Source organism: Dipteris shenzhenensis, chromosome 14 (assembly GCF_047967505.1).
Source record: "Dipteris shenzhenensis isolate YYH24624 ecotype China chromosome 14, Dip_SZ_1.0, whole genome shotgun sequence".
Taxonomy (NCBI): domain Eukaryota; kingdom Viridiplantae; phylum Streptophyta; class Polypodiopsida; order Gleicheniales; family Dipteridaceae; genus Dipteris; species Dipteris shenzhenensis.
Window position 1 is genome coordinate 4,619,468 of NC_141609.1, and position 17,844 is coordinate 4,637,311.

Sequence of the window (17,844 nt, forward strand, 5' to 3'; positions counted from 1 at the left end):
AGGAACTAGAGAGAGAGAGAGAGAGAAAGTTTAGAGAGAAGGAGAGAAGCCTTGGAGGCCGCGGCCTCCAGGAGGAAGAGGGAAGTGGAGGGGGGAGAGAGAGGGAGGAGGAAGAGGGAAGTGGAGGGGGGAGAGAGAGGGAGGAAAGGAGGGAGGGAGGAGCGATGGAAGAGGGGAGGGAGGGAGGAAGAGGGAGGGAGGGAGGGAGCAGGGAGAGAGTGGCATAAGAGGGAGGGGGGAGCAGGGGTAGGGAGGGGGGGGAGGAGGGGTAGGGAGCAGAGGTAGGGGGAGGCAGGAGGGGGGGCGGCGGGGTAAGGAGGCAAGAGGGAGGAGCGGGGGTAGGGGCGGCAGGGTAGGGGGAGGCGAGAGGGGGGAGCAGGGGTAGGGAGGGGGGGAGTAAGGTAGGGGGCGGCGGGGTAGGGGGCATCGGGGGAGGGAGCGGGGGTAGGGGGAGGCGGGAGGGGGGGAGGCCGGGTAGGGAGCGGGGGTAGGGGGAGGTAGGAGGGGAGCAGGGGCAGCAGGGTAGGGGGAGGCGAGAGGGGGGGAGGCGGGGTAGGGGGAGGCAAGAGGGGGGAGCGGGGGTAGGAAGGGGGGGAGGCGGGGTAGGGGGTGGCGGGGGTAGGGGGAGGCGGAGGGGGGGAGGCGAGGGTAGGGGGAGGCAGGAGGGGGGAGCGAGGGTGGCGGGGTAGGGGGAGGCGGGAGGGGGGGGAGGTGGGAGGGGGGGTCCTGGCGACCGCAGTTGCCAGGGTGAGAGGGAGGGGGAGGGAGGGAGGGAGAGAGAGGAGGGAGGGGAGGGAGCAGGGGTAGGGGGAGGCGAGAGGGAGGGGAAGGAGGGGAGGGAGAGAGAGAGAGGAGGGAGGGGAGGGAGCAGGGGTAGGGGGCATCGGGGTAGGGGGAGGCGGGAGGCAGGAGGGGGGGCAGCGAGGGTAGGGGGGAGCGAGGATAGGGGGAGGAGTGGAGAGAGAGGGGGGTCCTAGTAGCCGCGGCCGCCAGGGTGAGAGAGAGAGGAGGGAGAGAGAGAGGAGGGAGGGGAGGGAGAGAGAGAGCGAGAGAGAGAGAGAGAGAGGGGGGGGTCCTGGCAACCGTGGCCACCAGGGTGAGAGAGAGAGGAGGGAGAGAGAGAGAGGAGGGAGGGGAGGGAGAAAGAGAGCGAGAGAGAGAGAGAGAGAGAGAGGGGGGTCCTGGCGGCTGCGGCCACCAGGGTGAGAGAGAGAGAGGGAGAGAGAGAGAGGAGGGAGGGAGAGGAGAGAGAGAGAGAGAGAGAGAGAGAGAGAGAGAGAGAGAGAGAGAGAGAGAGAGAGAGAGAGAGAGAGAGAGAGAGAGAGAGAGAGAGAGGGTCCTGGTGGGATGCGGCTGCCAGAGTGAGAGAGAGAGGAGGGACAGAGAGAGGAGGGAGGGGAGAAAGAGAGAGAGGAGGGAGGGGAGGGAGAGAGGGGGGGTCCTGGCCGCCAAGGTGAGAGGGAGGGGAGGGAGAGAGAGAGAGAGAGAGAGAGAGAGAGAGAGAGAGAGAGAGAGAGAGGGGGGGTCCTGGTGGTCGCAACCCCCAGGGTGAGAGGGAGGGGAGGGAGGGAGAGAGAGAGGGGAGGGAGGGGAGGGAGAGAGAGAGAGAGGGAGGGAGGGGAGGGAGAGAGAGAGCGAGAGAGAGAGAAGGGAGAGAGGGGGGTCCTACCGGCTGCGGCCCCAAGGTGAGGAGGGAGGGAGGGAGGGGAGGGAGAGAGAGAGGGAGGGAGGGGAGGGAGAGAGAGAGAGAGAGAGAGAGAGAGAGAGAGAGAGAGAGAGAGAGAGAGAGAGAGAGAGAGGGAGAGAGGGGGGGGGGGTTTCCTGGTGGCCGCGGCCCCCAAGGTGAGAGGGAGGGAGGGAGGGGAGGGAGAGAGAGAGAGGAGGGAGGGGAGGAGCAAAAGAGAGAGAGAGAGGAGGGAGGGGAGGGAGGGGAGGAGAGAGAGAAAGGGAGGGAGGGAGGGGGAAGGGAGAGAGAGAGAGGGGGGTCCTCGCAGCCGGCCCCCAGGGTGAGAGGGAGGGGAGGGAGGGGAGGAGAGAGAGAGAGGAGAGGAGTGAGGAGAGGGAGGGGAGGGAGAGAGAGAGAGAGAGGGGGGTCCTGGCGGCCATGGCCCCAGGTGAAGAGGAGTGAGGAAAAGGGAGGGGAGAGAGAGAGAGAGAGAGAGAGAGAGAGAGAAAAGAGAGAGAGAGAGAGGGGGGAGGGGAGGAGAGAGAGAGAAGGAAGAGAGAGAGAGAGGGACTCTTGGGGGCCGCGGTTCCCAGGGATGAGAGGAGAGTTAGAGGAGTAAGGGAGGGAGAGGAGTGAGGGAGGGAGAGGGGTGAGAAGACATGATGGAGAGGGAAACACTATAGAGAGAGAAGAGAGATGAGAAGACTTTAGGGAGAGGGGAAGGTAAGCCACTAGAGAGAGAGGAGAGATGAGAAGACTTGAGGGAGAGAGGAAGTTACGCGACTAGAGAAGGTTGGGAAGGTATGCGACTAGAGAGAGAGAGATATGCGACTAGAGAGGAAGCTCCATCCATAGAGAGGGAGCTCCGTTAGAGAGAGAGAGAGCCCACTACATAGAGAAGAGGAGAGGAGTAGAGGGAGAGAGGTCGAATTCTTACAACTAAGAGTTGAACGATCACGAGCAAGAGCGACAAATAAGATTTGACTTACGAGAAGAATGAAGAGGGATGTACGAGAAGAAAGTATCAAGAAGAATGTTGAACACAAATTTGAATTCGAATTTATCTAGAAGAATGAATTCAAATTTCCCTATTTCCCTCTCTTTTTTAAAAATTCAAATTTCTTCATGAATGGGAGGAGTGGGCTAGTTTTTCTTATATATAATCTTCTTTCCATTCATTCATTCTCATTCTCTCCTCATTTCATTGAAGCAACCAAGAGCGGAAGAGAAAGGATAAGCAGAGCCTTACTTTTTTCACTTTTTCCAGGTACTTGCGATTCTTTTTCTTTACTCGCAATTCTACAATTCGTCTTGTAATTCTTTTTCTTTACTTACAATTCTTTTCAATTAGTTTCTTGTTAAAGTTTTTGAGTTCTATTTCAATTAATTTCTTATTGAAATTTGTGTTCTAAATTTGAAAAGAGAGATAGAGAAAGAGAGAGCTAGAGAGAGTGTGAGAGAGAGAGCAGGAGATTAAGAGAGAAAAGAAAGGAGGGAGGAAAGTAGGAGAGAGAGAAAGAGAAAGAGAGAGAGAGAGAGAGAGAGAGAGAGAGAGAGAGAGAGAGAGAGAGAGAGAGAAAGAGAGTGAGAGAGAGAGAGAGAGAAAGAGAGAAAGAGAAGGAAGAGAGGGAGAGAGATTAAGAGAGAGAAGAGGGGCGGAGGGAGAGAGAGAGAGAATGAAAACTCAAAGAGTAAAAGAGACAGAATGAACTCTTGGCAGCCGTGGCAGCTAGAGGAGGGTTTTTTTTTAGTAGGCATTACAATTCTTTTTAATTAGTTTGTTATTTGAGTTTTTGAGTTCTATTTCAATTAGTTTCTTATTCAAATTTGAGTTTGTAAATTTGAGAAATGAGAGAGAATAGGGAGGGAGAGAAAGAGAGAGGAGAGAGGGAAAGAGGAAATTAAGAGAGAGAAGAGGGGCTCTTGGCGGCCATGGCTGCCAAACGGAGAGAGAGAATGAGAAATGAGAGAGGAGTAGGGAGGGAGAGAAAGAGAGAGAGGAGAGAGGGAGAGAGAGAAGCGGGGCTCCTTAAATGAGAGAGAATAGTAGGGAGGGAAAGAAAGAGAGAGAGAGAGAGGGAAAGAGAGATTAAGAGAGAGAAGAGGGTCTTTTGGCAGTCGTGGCTGCTAGAGGGAGGGAGAGAGTAGGGAGGGAGAGGGAGAGAGAGAGAGAGAGAAAAATGAGAGAGAGAGAGGAGGGAGAGGAGATGAGAAAGGGAGAGAGAGAGAAAGAGAGAGAGAGAGAGGAGAGGGAGAGAGAGAGAAAGAGAGAGGGAGAGAGAGGGAGAGAGAGGGAGAGAGAGATAAGTTTAAGAGAATGAAACTTCTGGCAGAGAGGAGAGAGGGAAAGAGAGAAATTAAGAGAGAGAAGAGGGGCTCTTGGCGGCCGTGGCCGTCAAAGGGAGAGAGGAAAATGAGAAAGTGAGAGAGAAGAGTAGGGAGGGAGAGAAAGAGAGAGAGGGAGAGAGACAGGAGAGGACAGAGGGAAAGAGAGAATTAAGAGAGAGAAGAGGGGCTCTTGGCGGCTGTGGCTGCCAAAGGGAGAGGAAAGAATGAGAAATGAGAAGGAAGAGTAGGGAGGGAGAGAAAGAGAGAGAGGGAGAGAGACAAGAGATTCAGAGAGAGAAGAGGGGCTCCTTAAATGAGAGAGAAGAGTAGGGAGGGAAAGGATAAAGAGAGAGAAGAGGGTGTCCTGGCGGCCGTGGCTACTAGAGGGAGCGAGAGAGTAGGGAGGGAGAGGGACAGAGAGAGAGAGAAGAGAGGAGGGAGACTTAGGGAGAGAGAAAGAGAGAGAGGGAGAGAGAGGGAGAGAGAGAGAAGAGAAAAGAGAGAGAGGGAGAGAGAGGGAATGAAACTAAGGGAGGGAGAGAGTAGGGAGGGAGAGGAGAGAGAGAGAGAGAGAGAGAAGAGAGGAGGGAGACATAGGGAGAGAGAAGAGAGAGAGGGAGAGAGAGGGAGAGAGAGAGAGAGAGAGAGAGAGAGAGAGAGGGAGAGAGAGGGAATGAAACTTCTGGCGACCGTGGCTGCCAGAGGGAGGGAGAGAGTAGGGAGAGAGAGAGAGAGAGAGAGAGAGAGAGAGAGAAGAGAGGAGGGAGACTTAGGGAGAGAGAGAGGGAGAGCGAGAGAGAAAGAGAGAGAGGGAGAGAGAGAATGAAACTTCTAGCGACCATGGTTGCCAAGAGAGGGAGGTAGATAGATAGATAGAGAGAGAGAGAGAGAATGAGACTTCTCGTGGCCGTGGCCGCCAAGGGAGGGAGGGAGGGAGGGAGGGAAAGAGAGAGAGAATGAGAAATGAGAGAGAAGAGGGGAGGGAGAGAAAGAGAGATTAACAGTGAGAAGAGGGACAGAGGAGAGAGAGAAAGGGAGAGAGGGAGGGAGGGAGGGAGGAAGGCAGGAGAGATTAAGAGAGAGAATTCAGAGAGAGAGAGAGAGATAGAGAGGGAAAGAATGACAAATCCTAGTTGCCAAGAGGATAGAGGGAGGGAGGTAGAGAGAGAGAGAGAGAGAGAGAGATGAAGAGAGAGAATGATAAATCCTAGGTAGAGAGAGAAGAGAGAGAGAGAGAGAGAGAAAATTACAAATCCTAGAGAGAGATCAAGAGAGAGAATAATAAATCTCTAGAGAGAGAGGTGGAGAGAGAGAGAGAGAGAAATAATTACAAATCCTAGGGAGAGAGAGAGAGATGAAGAGAGAGAATGATAAATCCTAGCGACCATGGGAGGGAGAGAAAGAGAGACTTGAGATAAACTAAGAGAGAGAATGAGTGGGATGAGGACAGAGAGGGAAAGACATAAGAGTTGTGAGAGAGAGAGAGAGAGAGAGAGAGAAAGTTCAGAGGAAAGAGAGAGTTTTATATATTTACATGTTTTATATTATACTTTAAAAAAATTATAAAAGAGTGAATTTATGGTTTGTTTTGAAGGTGAGATAATATTTTTATATATATTCATCTTTTAAATTGAAAAATGTTAACTTTTCTTTAGATACTTGTTCTTCATTTCTCTCACATGCAGGTTTAGCCTCTACATCAAAACCCCTTCTTTTGCATATTTAAGCCTCTTAAACCCCAGCACATTAAAATGAACACAGAAAAAGAAATTATTTATTGCTTTTCTTTGCTTCGACGGTTGGTTTAGCATAGTTTAGCATAGATTAGATTGCCTTAGAGGAGAGACAATTCTCCAAGTTGCCAATCGAAGCCATGCTCAAATTTTTCTAACTAGTTCCTAATCGTTGTCAGTCCCTTCGCTCACATGCGGTTTCACACTCATAACATGCTATTAAATAAGACCATTTACCATTTACCAAGAAGTTTATAAGTGGGCAGATTGCATGAGCAGATAGTAGATATCAGTGGACAGATTACATATATCAATGGACAGATTACATATCATGGGGCATATTGGAGCTTGATGATTATAGTAGTCATTTTATTTCATTGTAAATCTTTATTGGTTATTTTTATTACACTTGTACAAATATTTAAGCTCATTTATTGTCATAAAAAACCTTGTAAAGCCTTCTAGGCTATTTTTTACATTTATTGCCATATGAAGCGTCTTGTAATAAACCCAACCATCCCGACCTTTCACTATTTAACGAGTATCAGTGGGCTGCATAAGTGGATATCAGTGGAACAGTTTTTAGTGGGTGCATTGTTGATCAGTTGGGTATCAATGCACAGATATCAATGGATGGACAGATTACATGTCATCACGAAGATTGAAGCTTTATCACTAGAGGGCAAATCAATGGTTGGACAGATTACATGTCATCACATTGTAAAGCTTTATTGGCTAATTTTCTTACATTTGTACAAATATTTAAGCCTTGTAAAGCCTTCTAGGCTATTTCCCACATTTATTGCTATAAAATACTTTGTAAAGCCCTCTCCGCTACTGGTCAGATTTATTGCCATATGAAGCCTTGTAAAGCCTTTTGGGCTATTTCCCACATTTATTATATCAAGCGTTGTATATTGTACTTTACTCGTATGTATCTAAATTCTTCATTATCTTTTCTTGTAGGATTATGGAGCAATCAACTAATGTGGGGGCTATCCTAAATGACTCTGAGATTAGAGCATGGGTCTCTGATGTCACTTTGAATTTGAAAGAAAAGGAATATAGCCCCGATGGCTTTGGTAGATGGACTCGATATCACATGGGCAGAAGAGCTTGGTTTCTTCCTCAAAAGGAAAAGAGACTCTTTCTACTTGTGTCAAAAAGGGAGTTCAATGATGTTCATGATCCATGGGATCCTACATTCTTCAAAAAAGATATGACTTCAAGCCTTGTAGTAGGCATAATGATAGAGCCAAAAGAGACTTTTATGGATATTTTCACAAAGAGTTCAGATCCTGAAGTTGGCGGTCTTCATTTTGTTGTGTCAAGGAGAGACTCAAAGACCTTTGTGATGCCTCCTCCTCAATCATCAAAGTTTCCAGAGCTGCAAAGTGCATTGGAGGCTCTTGCATATACTTGGGAGCAATTTCCTAGTGTGGTGGCAAAAAGGATGCATGCAAAGATAATGTTTGAGTACTTTCAGGATGCACAATATTCAGATTCAAGGATCTTCACATTAAGGAGGTCAAGCACAGACTTCGATGCAAGGGCAAGAAGAACATGCACACTGTCACAAACGTGTAGAACATGAGCGCAAACTTCTAGAGTAAGAAATGGTGGATGTCACTAAGGATGATGAAACACAAGCCTTGAGTGCACGGGAATGAAAAAAAATTGAAGAAGATGAAGGTCGATCCACTGCAGTTATGCTAGAAGCTCTTGCTAGCAAAACACGACGTGAAATGCAAAAGGCTAGTACTACAAGAGCCACAGTTCCAAAAAAGGCATCGTCCCACTATAGAGAAAGATCATGTGGATGAAAAATGGTTAAAAGAAGAGAAAGATGAAGAAGACTCAGAACCCGAGGCTGAAGATGATCAGGATGAACTCACATCAATCAAAAATCTCAATCTGCATCTTAATGAGGCAGTAATAGATGATGATGTGGGATATATCTGGGGTCAAAGGACGTGGTTTGTGAATGCCAAAGATGTGGAAGCTGCAGCTGTCTTTACTAATAGCCAAAATCTTAATATATCCTATGCACTGCAAATATACGAGGCTTTGAGAGATGGAAAGAAACCTATGGCAAGCAACGTGGTCCTACGTCCAATAATGTTTTGTCCAATCGAAAATAGCTTTTTGGACCAAATAACATTTACAGGGCCTACACATTTCGAGGAAACCTTCAATCGATTCTTTAAAGACACTCTTAAAAATATTCCACATGAACAAGGCCAAGAGGCACAAGGTGAGAATATGTTAAAGGAAGCAAAGAAGGAATTCCTCCTTCATTGCAGATTCCAGCCCATTGATGGTCAACATTGGGCTTATGCTTGTAATCAGATCGCCAAAGAAGCAAAGGAGGTCAAAAGACTCACTTCAGAACAATTTGCAAAGATAACTTCATTCCATTATTATCCTAACAATCTGTATATTCAAGCATGAGATTAAGTATTTGATTGAGCCCAAAAGACTTAATCATTATGTCCATGGAAAGAATAAGATATCCTCAACATTAGAGGTCTTACAGAAGGCAAGGGTTGTATGGACAACATTTGGTTCTCCAAATCCTGATTTGAAGCGAAAGGTCACAAAAGCAGATGCCGACACACTCACAAACTTCTATACTTCTTTGAGTGCAATTGTGCCTAGGGGAACTCAAGAGCGAGAAGAAAATATGACAAGCCTCAAGGTGGTGAGAGACAGATATGCCGACTATACTTCTATCATATTTCGTCCTATTGAAGTGTTCAATGAGATGCTTGAAGCATGCATTGCTTGTGAGCATGGAGAGTTGACCTATGAAGCTCCTTTGTTTGTCTCCGGAAAGTCAAAGGTAATGGATAAGAAGGAGTTGATGGCAAGGATGTGGAGGCCTATAAAGTACTTACTTGACAAGTATGCATCCATTTGTCAACACCCAAGGTAAAGCTATGGGCAAACAGATGGATTAAAAAGGATGAAGATGGGTCAAAAATAGTAACCTCTTACATGAGAAAAGAAATCCCACAACAGATGGTTGCATATGTGGAAAGATTAATTAGTGAGATAAGGATGCCAACATATATGCACCAAAGCTTTCAATTCAATGTAGAGGTTACGTCAGAGTCTGGAAAGCTTGTGAACTTTAGGGGAGTTTCAGAAGATGACTTCATCAAGAATGAGTCAGCATGGGACAAGCCACAACTATTGTTCATCAATGAAGTTTCTAGCGATGATATCCATAACTTCATTGATAGAATAGTATATACCACCATTAGCAAAGTGGCAATTTGCAACATTGTCATTTTTGTTGATAAAAAAAGACAAAGAAGCCATGCAGGTTACTCTAGAGCGAGCATATTCATCAGATTTGAAGATCTATAGTGGTGTTTATGCAGCAAAGAGAAGCAAGAGAGAATGTGGCATAGCGATTCAATCTCTTGAATCATTCTTCTTGTGTATGCGGAGTCCCAACCGCGATCACTCCTTACAAAAGAACATAAGAGGGAATTAGCAAGAATACTGAAGATCTATTTTAAAAGAAAATCAATTGTACATCAATCCTAAGAAGAGTCTATTCTTTCAAGATCGCATTGAATATTTTGGTCATATCATTTCAAGTCAAGGTATTCAAGTAGACCCAAAGAAAGTGGAATGTATTGAAACATGGCCAAAGCCTAAAGATATACATGAGCTAAGATCATTTTTAGGCTTATGTAGTTACTGTAGGAATTCATTAGGGACTTTGCTCTCTTAACAAATCCACTAACCTATCTCCTAAAGAAAACTACAAAGTTAATTTGGACTTCAAGCCATGATAAATCATTTCAAGCTTTAAAAAAAGCTTAAGTTAAATCCCCAGTACTTCAATTACCATACTTTTCATGACCCTTCTTTGTTGTCATAACTGATGCAACTGGAGCTAGGATGCTTATGCAAGACCATCATCCTATAGCATTAGACAGAATTCAATTATAGTACCTATGACAAAGAATTGATCGCAATGGTACATGCCCTAAGAATTTGGAAGCATTATTTAATGGGCTCAAAATTCTTGACCAAGATTGATCAATAAAGCACTAAACATATTTTGACGCAACCATTGATTTCAAACAGACATATCAAATGGGCTTCTTTTATTCAAAGTTTTTAGCCAATGATTCAATATCAACCCGGTAAAGAAAATATGGTTGCAGATGCATTAAGTTGAAGAATGCAAATCAGCAACATTTTAGTGATTAAAATACAACCATTCGAGGCAATGAAAAATTCTTATCAAGATGACTTTGACTTCTCTGATATATGGACTAAGCTTGAACAAAACAATTGGAGTCCTATATCTAACTATTTAGTTAATGATGAATATCTCTTTTATGGGAAAAGACTTTGCATCACCAAACCATTTAGATTACAACTTATGGAGGAAATGCATCAACCTCTTTATGTGGGACATCGAGGGGTGACTGCACCTTATCAAAATATTATTAAAGAAGAGTCATTGGCCTTTGATGAAGAAATATATTTCTAAGTATGTTGCTGAGTGTTTGATTTCTCAGAAGATTAAAAGTTTCAAAGGAAAAACACTAGGGATATTAATGCCCTTGCCTATTCCTTCACAATCCTGGGAACAAATATCCATGGATTTTATTACTAGATTTTGGATTTTACTTCAACTTTCCATCTTGAGGCAAATGGACAAACAAAAGTAACTAATAATACTATCTTGGATATGCAACAGATATATGCTGATTCTCAAGGCAAGAATTGGGAGGCCCTTCACATTTATAGTAGGCTATAAATTGGTTAGCAGTGGTTTTGTAGGGACACTCACTAGAGCGGTGTAGACCTGGGCAAGTATAAGACTGGATGGTTGGCCTACCATTCATGGCATTCATGTCCCTGGCTCGCTGCATTGCAGGATCCATTTGATACATTGGAATGTACTACTCGTCTTGCATGACATAATAGCTGATCTAATTGGTTTGATGCATAAGACTCTTGTAGAGAGATGACTCGATTGTTGGTGGTAAGACATACTTAGGGTCCTACCACTAGCTTGGTGGCTCCTCAATGATTACCTAGTTTATGGGAGTGATCCAAGGTGGTGGAGGTTGTGATCCTAGAACTGGTGTGGCAATGGCAAATTTTGAGCTCACATTGGCCTTGGATGGCTTGGGGGCCTCCTTGTAAGGCTAACTAGACTTGATTATAAAGATTTGGTGGCACCAATAAGGACAGTGGTTGCTGTTGTTGGTACATGGGTGGGGGCATTGGCTTATTGTAATGACATTGTGAAGTTTCATGATTTCCCCACCTAGCATAATGCACACAATAGAGTGATGGCCTAGCCCTTAGGTGAGGGCACTCATTCATCGGGTGGTTTCCTATGCATATCCCACACCACACATTGTCGCACCATGGAAACAAGTGTGGATTACTAGGGCCTTCCTTTCCCAACCCACCCTTGAGCTTTTGGGCTACAATTCAAAAGGTATGTGGCTAACTCATTAATGTTTGTGGCCTTAGCAACTTGGGTGGCCTCCTTGCCCTTGACAGAGCTAACACTCTTACCAAAATGAGATATTACTAAGGGAGCACCTAGTGACTTCTTGGACTAGGCCTTATCCTTCATGTTATCATCCAGGGGCACGACAGGTTAATCATCCTTGCATGGGTAGTCCTTGAGAAAGTGAGGTCCCTAGCATTTATAATAGGCTATGGTCTAATTTATGACTGCTTTATATGGACAGTCAATTGCGTCGTGCAGACCTTGGCAAGTGTAGCATTGGATAGTGAGTCTGTGACTCATAGTGTTCATGTCCCTAGCTCATTGCATTTTGGGAGCTGTCTGATACACCAGAATATATTGTTCATTTTCCATGACATAATGACTTATTAGACTTGTTGGATACACATGACTTTCATAAGAAGAAGGATCATGTGTCGGTAGGTCCTCCCACTTGATCGGTTTCAATGATCACCTCATTTATGGGAGTAGTCTATGGGGTGGCAGGGGTTGTGGACCTAAAACCGATGGTGGCAATGGCAGGTTTTGAGCTCGTAGTAGTCCTTGGTTGGCCAAGGGGCCTCCTTGTATGGGTAGCTGGCCTTAATTGTATTGATTTGGTGGTGTAGGTAGAGACAATGGTTGCCTTTGCTGCTACATGGGCAGGGGTATTGACTTGGGGTATCTACACTGTGAAGTCTCATGCTTTCCCCATCTAGCACAATGGGCACAGTAAAGTGTCGGCCTTGCTCGTAGGCAAGGGCACTCATTTGTAGGGTGGTCGCCCATGCATATTTTAGACCACACGTTGTCTCGCCTTGGAAACAAGTGTGTATTTCTAGGGCCTTCTCTACCCAACGGCCCCTTGAGCTGTTGAGCCACTTGATTTAGCAGATTCATGGCTACCTCATCTGGCATCCTAGGCCTTGATGGTGCTAATTGTCTTACTAGTATGAGACACTATAGAAGGAGCGATAGGTGATTTTGTTGGTTGTGATTTATTCTTCATATTGTTGTCCAAGAGCATTGTAGTCTTGTTGCACAATTTGAAGGATGTGAGATTCATGGTAAACAATTGATCATGCAACTTGGCATCCTTTAATCTGATGAGGAATCAAGGAAGAATCCATTCATCACTCATCCTCTCATGTGGTTTGCAATGGGAATTTTAGTGTTTAATCCTGGCAATGTATTCCCATAGGGTTTGGTGCTCCTTTTGCTTAATCGAGATTTTGGCCGAGTGGGAGCAATCCCACTATAAAAGGCTTCCTTACTGTTTCCCAATTGATCTTTCCTCCTAAGGCCTTGTACCATTGGCCTACCTTACCATGAGAATGCATTCACTAATATCTCCAAAGGTCTCACATATCTACTCGAACCTTTCAACATGGGAGATAAGATCTCCCTCTCCTAAAAACTTGGTGATAAGCTTAGAAATCATGACCGAACAACTTCTTGAAGCATTAGTGTCTCTTCCTATAATCACTTGTGGCACAACCCCCCTTCCTAGTGCTTGCACTAGTATCCTCATTGCCTCATCCATGGTGCAAATGGAGGTGCTTGAGGGGCTAGAATGGTACCATAGTTCAGTGGTCCTTGGGGTGGATTATAGAAGTTTGTTGGCTGAATAGGAATTGTGCTCACTAGTCCTACCTTGTGGATCCTAGGTCCAGCATGCATGTTAGGCTCTGGTCTATCGGCCTTATGGGTCTTGGAGCCAAATACTTGGTAGGATTGGGTCTACGGGCCTCACCAATTTGGGCCTTAGCAAAAGTACATTTATGTTAGGCACATGCCTATAAGATGGGGCCACGGGGAAAGGACTACCTCCCCAAGTTGTGTATATATTAGGATGAGGGGCTATTGGATGTGGTAAATGTTCTCCCCAAAGTCCATTTGATCATTTCTCTACCCATCGAGGCTTGGTGGTCATAACGTAAGTACCCAGGGCTCAAAAATCCTTGTGAAGGATGGTTCACCCTCATAGAATTGTACACATGGCCATGTAGATTCCTCAATTGAGATGGGTACAAGATTGCTTTGAGCATCACTTTTCGATACATACGTTTGTGGGGGCTCTTGCTACTCTTTAGCCACTCTAGTTTGCCTAACGATGGGATTGACTACAGGGTTAGACAAGCCAAATTGTCCCATGAAATTGGAGAATGACTCCCTTAGCATGAAAGACTGGGTTCTTTGCCAAGTGTATGCTGCTCATGTTGTCACAATAAATGACAACTGGCCCATCTGTAGACTGATGCATATCATAGAGTAGCTTATGCAACCAAGCTACCTCACATGCAGCCATTGCTGCACCCCTGTACTCAGCCTCTGTGCTCGATAAGGCAACTGTAGGCTGTTTCTTGCTGCTCCAAGTGACTGCAGCACTCCCAAAAGAGAACACATATCCATTGGTAGATCGTCTATCAGAAATACTACCAGCCCAATCAGCATCAGTGTATCCATGCAACTGTATCTGAACCCCAGCCTCATAAAATAGTCCATACTGCAATGTGGACTTCACATACCTGAGTATGCATCTGGCCGCATCCAAATGCGGTTTCCTTGGAGCCTGCATAAACTGACTTACCAACCCAACAGCATAGCTCAAATCTGGCCTGGTAATAGTCATGTAAATCAAACTTCCTACTATGCATCTGTACATAGTAGGGTCTTCCAGAAGCTCACGTGCATCTGCGCTCAGCTTCACATTCTGCTCCAAAGGAACTGAAATAGGCTTACAGCTTGTCATCCCATATTTGGACAGCATGTCCAATCCATACTGCCTCTGCAAGAGCTGTATCCCACTTGGTGATCTAATCACCTCAATGCCCAAGAAATAACGCAGCTCTCCCAAATCCTTCATCTCAAACTTCTGCCTCAATAGCATTTTCACATGAAGGATATCTTCATCACTATCACCTGTGATGATCAAATCATCAACATAAATGACAAGCAGCATAATCCCTTTCTCTGTTTTTCTCACATAGAGTGAGAAATCTGCCTTGGAAATTTGAAAGCCAATAGTGACAAGATACTATCCTATCTTGTCAAACCATGCTCTAGGTGCTTGCTTCAAGCCATATAAGGCTTTCTTTAACTTGCAAACAAACTCAAGATGAATAGCATGAACATAACCTGCTGGGTGCTCCATAAAGACCTCTTCTTGCAAATCACCATGCAAGAAGGCATTCTTTACATCCATCTGATGTAAAGATCATCCCTTTGATGCGGCCATAGCAATGGCTGCTCTTACGGTTGCCATCCTTGCGACCGGGATGAAAGTTTCTTCATAATCAATGCCATATGTCTGTGCATACCCCTTGACAACTAATCTTGCCTTGTATCTATTCACAGAACCATCTGCATTGTGCTTGATCTTATAAACCCACTTACAGCCAATTGCATTCTTGTCTTTAGGCAAAGGCACCAATTCCCATGTAGCATTTGCATCCAAGGCATCCATTTCTTCATCCATGGCTTTCTCCCATTTTTCATTTCCCATGGCTTGCTCAAAAGAAGTGGGTTCTGTTTCCTGTATCACTTTGACCATATAGGCATAGTGAATGGCTGTAAATCCATCATATTTCAACCTATCCACAGGATACCTAACCCTGGTAGACCTGCGCAAAATAGGCTTTGAGAGATGAAGTTATGGCTCACTCCTAGATCCACGAGTGCTTTGATGCACATGTGCGGTACCTATAGCTGAACAAGCAAGCTCTACTATTAGCTCATTTGTTAGTTGTATCTGTTCAATCATTGCCTTAAGCAAGGTCATTTGTCTACGATGTTGGATCTTAGCATTATGAATTCTGCTAAATTTGTCATTGGAAAAAACTAACTTTTAAGGCCTATATAAAAAAAAAAACCTCTCTGGAAAAACGTCGCTATAAAATAGTATATCAGTGTCGCTATATAGCGACACTTAAAAGTCGCTATATAGTGACCTTTATAATAGTCACTATATAGCGACTTTTAGCAAGAGTCGCTATATAGCGACGCTTTACGAAACCCGCTTTTCATACCGACGATTAACGCTAAGCGAGCGCTAAACGTCGGTACGTTAATGTCGCAATAGGATCCGTGTGTAGTAGTGGATTATGGAATTCCATATACAAAATTCCATAAACTTGAAACTCGAATGCAAAATATAGAAACATAGCTAGGAGTTATCAGTTTGAGGTCCTGGCCTAGGGGTAATCCATTGGCCAAGTAGTGGTTGATTTTGGTGGCCCATTCGGAATGACATTGAGGAAGAAGAGGGAAGTGTTAGAGAGATGACCATCTACTCCTTTCGGAGCCTCACCGTTTGGGATCCTTGGTAGGTAGTCAACTAGAACATGGGTTTTGCCCTTACAGATAGCAACTGTGAAGTCGAATTCTAGCAAGATCAGCATCCATGCGTCCCATCATGCAGGGTTTGTTGACCAAGTATAGCAATGCTTGATGGTCCACGAAGAAGACAAACTTGTTAGCTAACAAGTAGTGCCTGGACTTCTTTACTACATAGACCATGGCAAGATCCTCTCTCTCGGTGGTAGTGTAGTTAACCTCAGCCTCATTTAGTTGATGGCTCACAAAGTGTGCTAGGTAATTCAAATTATGCTTCCTGGTTTGGGCTAACACACATCCAATGGCAAAGTTAGAGGCATCAATGTGGACGTGGAATATTAAATTCTAGTTGGATGACCTCAACACTGGTGCGGTAGCTAGAGCTAGTTTGAGGTTTCAAGGATGTTTGGCATTCTTTGGTCCACTCAAAGGATACTAGAAATTTGTTTAATGGGCAATCTATGTTCGCATAGAACAAGATAAATCTCCGGTAATAGCTGTATGGCCAGTAAATCGTTGAACTCCTTATGCATTGGTGGGGGGCGGTAACTCCAAGATGAGTTTGATTTTATTGTGGTCCTTCAAGATTCCATTCTAAGACACTATGGCCTAGGATGACACCATGTTTAACCCAAAACTGGCACTTAAGGGGGTTGAGGGATTGGTGGTATAAGTGGCACTTCTTGAGGAAGCGAGCTTGAGATATCATCCCATTTCAAGTTCACGCAGATATCATCCAAGAAGACTTCCACAAAGTCCCTCAGATATTCCTTGAATACCATAATCATCATACATTAGAAGGTAGTAGGGGCATTGGTTAATCCAAATATCATCACCTTGGCTGCATATACACCCCATTTGGTTGCAAACGTGGTTTTGTGTTGATCCTGGGGGGAAATCAACACTTGGTTGTAACCCAAAAATCCATCTAGGAAGCTATACGCTTCCTTCCTGGCTACCCTTTCTAAAACATGTTTCGTGAATGGAAGGAGGCAGTGGTCATGCCTCGTGGTAGCATTAACCTTCTTTAAATCCATGCATACTATAAATTTTCCATTTTCTTCAGGACTATCACAATGGGTGATACCCAGTCTGAAGGCTCGATCTCATAGATAGTTTCTACATCTATGAGTTTTTTGGATTTCTTCTCTCACTATGAGTGCGTATTTAGGATTCATAGGGTGGGGGTGTTGCTGTACTAGCCTAACATCATCCATCATGGGGATTGTATGCTGCACTACTATGGGCGATAGGTACTCCTTTCATGTCCATGTATGTCCATGCCATGCAGTCCTTATATTCCCATAGGAGAGCTATTAGGGAATTCTGCTCATTGGGAGTGAGGTCATCAGGCGACAAATATGGGTTGTGGGTCCTGCCCTTCTGAGGCTAGGTTTACTTCCTTGACCGGAGTTGTGGCCCATCATACCCTTGAGAACAACCATCCTCTCGAGTTCTTTTGGCCTATTGGTATAATATCTTACGATCCTAAATAGTATAGGCCTTATAGTGGGCTGGTGCCTATCATAGGTCTTATTTATCCTCGATCTCCTCCTCTTTTTCTACCAGAGTAGTGGACTTTTGGGCCTTAGTATTGCCTTTGGATACAGGGGATTTGGAGCCTGAAGGAGGATATTCCATTGTACTTATAGAGCCGATGGGGGTGGTTACCCTACTTACCATGTTTCCCCACTTAGAGGAGAACTCGTCATGAGCAATCATGGTGCCTACGTAGGATAGCTAGTGAAGATCTAATTTTACCCTTATGAATCCCTTACTTACCTCTTGGGGTTTGAGCATGTTAAACATCCTTAGGGAAACCACCAAGTTCAGACCCTTGAGCTCTAGAGTGGTGATTTGGAACCCTACTCTTTCTGGGACATCTATGTTGGCTAAGATGTGCATCTAGTTCTGTGAGAATTCTGGCTCATGGCGAGGTGCATACTAGAAGTCATCATCCTCATCCTTGTCACAGGGTTGGAATAGTTTTATGGAGGTGGTTTGGGCAGTGTTACTCCGTGGTGGCAAAAAGGTGTCCTGACAATGGGTGGGCCTTGTAGGTGTGCAGGTCCACTCTCATGGTTTGCTCCTCATGCTGTAAGTAGATATTATCATTGCACCAGTCATGCACAAGTCCGGACATTTGCAAGAAGGGTTTGCCTAGGATAGCTTCATAAACTACATGTCGAGTGAAGTCCTTGACCACGAACCTATGTTAATCCAAACACCTAAATGTTTATGCCAGTCAGAACTCCTAGGGGTTCAACGGCTCCTCCATCGGCTAGCTT